A 4,210-nucleotide genomic window follows, 5' to 3' on the forward strand; every position below is an offset into this window, starting at 1 on the left:
ATTTACCGATTTACATTTTGTATGACATGTTACGAATTACAATTTGTATATGTTACACAAATGTCCTAAACATATGAATTCTACAACATCAGCTAGCTGCTAACGTTAGCAAGGCTAGGAGATAGCTGTAGCTGTACACTATATATTCGTTAATGTGTGAAGCTGTATCTTTAACAACCACAAGTCACCTCAACAGGAAGAGAGATGGGGTGAGAAAACATCACTTTAAAAGTGTTATTGTGTTTCATTGATGCTATGTACAGTACCTGTGTCCACAGAACCTGATAAACTCAGGGAAGAGATCCTCCAGAGTTGCTGCAGTGTGTCTGGGGTTGCTGTGTTCTTACTGGCTGGGATCATAGGCCTGTCTGTCTACTGTATAGTCTTAAGTTAGAATTCCTACAATTCACCATCATTCACCTACAATTCACCCGATTATCTATTTTATTGATACACTTTGTGTTTGTTATAACAGTATGATGGGTCTCTAAGAGCTTCATAGCCTATAAGACCAACTCATCTGCCAAGATAGAACAGCTACAGACCAGCTACAACAACCTGACTAAAGAGAGAGACCAGCTACAGACCAGTTACAACACCCTGACTAAAGAGAGAGACCAGCTACAGACCAGTTACAACACCCTGACTAAAAAGAAGAGACCGGCTAAAGACCAGTTACAACACCATGACTAAAGAGAAGACCAGCTACAGACTGAGAGAGAGTTTCTTAACTGAGGCTTAGCAATCTCAGTGAGTAAACCTACAGTAATACATTACCATTAATCCCACACAACTAATCATCATTCTGTGTCTTTTCATTAAGTGTCCAGTGTGATAAATTGAAGGAAATTCGTATGTTCATCAATATGTTCAAACCTGTCCTGAAGGCTGGAAGAAGTTTGCATCCAGTTGGTACTTCCTGTCTACTGAGACTAAAACCTGGAAGGAGAGCAGAGAGGACTGTCTGGACAGAGGAGCAGACCTGGTGATCATAAACAGCAGAGAGGAACAGGTGAGACGGAGAGGGAATGGGTGTGCAGGGGGTAGATATGATCAAACATATACGTCTGCTAATTTATCTTTCTCAACAACAGACATTTCTCTTCAACCTCAAGAAGAGAGTCTGGATTGGTCTGACTGACTCTGTTAAGGAGGGGACCTGGAAATGGGTGGACGGCACCCTACTGACCACAAGGTGGAGATGATAACTAATCTGTCAATAAGGCTCCATTCAACCTTTTTCTATGCAGGTTACTGTCATTGATGGCAGCAGTCAACAAAGTAACTACAAGATATCGACATATTATTTAGTATTATGATGTGATTCTGACTGTTTTTAACCCTGTAGCTACTGGTATTAACCATGATATCTGACTGTTTTAACCCTGTAGGTACTGGTATTAACCATGATATCTGACTGTTGTTAACCCTGTAGGTACTGGTATTAACCATGATATCTGACTGTTTTAACCCTGTATGGTACTGGTATTAACCTTGATATCTGACTGTTTTTAACCCTGTAGGTACTGGTATTAACCATGAAATCCTGCTGTTTTAACACTGTACGTACGGGTATTAACCTTGATATCTGACTGTTGTTAACCCTGTAGGTACTGGTATTAACCATGATATCTGACTGTTGTTAACCCTGTACGTACGGGTATTAACCATGATATCTGACTGTTTTTTGCCCTGTAGGTACTGGTAATAACCATGATATCTGACTGTTGTTAACCCTTTAGGTACTGGTATGCCAAACAGCCTGATAATGCAGGTCCTACTGGGGACGAGGACTGTGCTGAGATACACGAAGATCAGAGTCCTCTAAAGTCATGGAATGACATGTCATGCGACAGCGAAACTCAACTGATTTGTGAGAAAGTTTTTAAAATCACCATGACAACACACATACACAACACACATACACAGTGCACAGAACTTCCTCCTCTGCCTCTGTCTCTCTGTCTTTGTCTCAAACTCAGGCACACAAGTATATTAATAAAAGTCCTACTTGTTTTCTGACATTGTAGCGTCCTGTTTACCAGAGTCAACATGAAGATAGTACATCAGACTCTGCTATATGGGTCTCAAAAGAGGGAAGTTAAGTTGTTATTTTCAGTGGTTCAACGCAGCCTCAGTCAAAAACTGTTGAAGGAAATAGTTTCCTAAATGTTCGTTAACCAATTTAACTGTAACAAGGCAAACACTCTGTCCGTTTATAAGAATTTGTAAGATTCTTATTTTCATACAATAGACAGAGACCCGTGTCCAAATTAATCAATAGCATTTATTCTCGAGAGATCTCTGACCAAAAAAAACATGTACATTAGGTTATATATCACAAACAGCGTCATAGCTTCTAAATGTCCCTCCTCTTCTCCGACAAGGACAAGCTAATCAAAAGTCCATTCCAACACACTTACAAACATATTGTAACGCTCTGGGTGTCGGGGGGGGGGTGTGAAGTCAGACGCAGGAACAACAGAGCTTCAATACGGTGCTTTCTTTTTAATGCACAACCGGCAAACAAATGTCCAATACGGACTTACTGGGTGTCATAAACAAATGTCCAAACATGGAAGACAAAACCCAGTCCACAATACATACATCCACTCCCGAATCCAAAAGTACAAATGAACAATCCCGCACAAGGAAGCGTACGGGCTGGCTGACTAATAAAGCCACACTAATTAACAATCACCTAAACACAGGTGTAACAAATAAACACATAAGGAGGGGGAGGAAAAAGAGTCAGTGGCAGCTAGTAGGCCGGTGACGACGACCGCCGAGCGCCACCCGAACGGGAAGGAGAGCCTGCCTCGGTTGAAGTCGTGACACATATCTTACACACAATATCTGGATAATCTCCTGAAGTCTCACCATAGTTTATTACCACTTAGCTGACAGTTCCAGTCCCCCCCAGATACGGAAAACCTAGAGGGGCTTGAGCTGTCTTCCCTTATCTCCACAGAGTTATAGCTTAGTCGGATCAAACATAGGTTAATGATCCACTTAATTTTCTTTAGACTCACACAGACATCCCTTTCTTCCCCCATACATGCTACATAACCTCTTCCTTATGAACTAACATTATTTATCAATATAGAAAAACAGGGTTAAATGTATACATCGTTTAGTCATTTATTCATGAAATTCATAACAAAAACTCCTCGACCAATCAGGTTCATTTAGAGAGAACAGAGCTGCGTCCGTTTCTGTCGCCATCTCCTCCTCACTGGTTAAGACTACCCACCCTCAATATCCACTTGGAGCAGTTTGTAGTGTCACATCTATTGTCTGGACATTATAATGACCCATGTTTGTAGTCCTGGACCTCCTGAACATGTTGATGTATATTTGGGAGTAAACAGAGGGTCTAGATCAGCAGAAAGGTGAAAGGAAGGGGAAGTTCTGGAAACTCCCTGAATTATCTTGGGGATGTTACATATGATATGTAATATATGTTAACAACTAGCCTTTGTTCTCCACTTCCCCTCTATGATCTATATCTTCCTGGAATGATAGTGTCCTGTCCATCATCAAAAATAGCAAGTCCCATTCCCTGGACAGGAGGACTGTGTTGAGATGTACTCTGGACAAGATGACCATGTAGAGACATGGAATGATTTATATTGTGCTGCAGAAAATATTTTAACAATAACCACTGTAATGTAATGATCTCTCACATGCACACTTGCACACAAGTATGCAAACTGTTATATTTTTTATATTAGCATTGCCACAACTACCAGTGTCATTTGTTGATACTTCAGTTGACGTACGACGCCTCCTGGCCGCCATGTTTGGAAGACCACATTAATTCTAGAAGCAGAGACTTAATGTATAGTAGAACCTACATAGAAAGAAAGACCCAGGTATTGTTAAAGATGTCAAAGGTCTCTATGCTGAAACCAGATATGAACAGAAGGTCAAGTTTGACAGAGGTGAGATGGAGGAGAGGATTGTCAATATATCTATGTCAGTGCAAGACACCCTGAGAGACAGTGAGAGCAGCACCAAGAGAGAAGAGAAAGAGACAGCAGACACTGCTCCTAATAATTGGACCAGGAGACAGCACTCAGGTAAAAACACACTCAACCCTATTAGAGGAGAGGGTCCAAGGTCCTTCCCCTAGGATTGTATTCTCCAATGTGTTTTGAGAATTAGGGGCGGAAAGAGGATGTGAGGAGGAATTGAGGAATGATGAAAC

General features: G+C 41.2%; 1 long non-coding RNA gene across 1 annotated transcript; it reads left to right on the top strand.

The window, feature by feature from the left end:
- Positions 1-154: 154 nt before the first annotated feature.
- On the top strand, positions 155-1,823 carry LOC139025005 (uncharacterized). The gene is made up of 4 exons (XR_011476423.1): positions 155-377; positions 476-750; positions 888-1,012; positions 1,743-1,823. It is a non-coding gene; the product is annotated as an uncharacterized lncRNA (long non-coding RNA).
- Positions 1,824-4,210: the final 2,387 nt, after the last annotated feature.

The sequence above is a fragment of the Salvelinus sp. IW2-2015 genome, unplaced genomic scaffold, assembly GCF_002910315.2.
Source record: "Salvelinus sp. IW2-2015 unplaced genomic scaffold, ASM291031v2 Un_scaffold2127, whole genome shotgun sequence".
In the NCBI taxonomy this organism is placed as follows: domain Eukaryota; kingdom Metazoa; phylum Chordata; class Actinopteri; order Salmoniformes; family Salmonidae; genus Salvelinus; species Salvelinus sp. IW2-2015.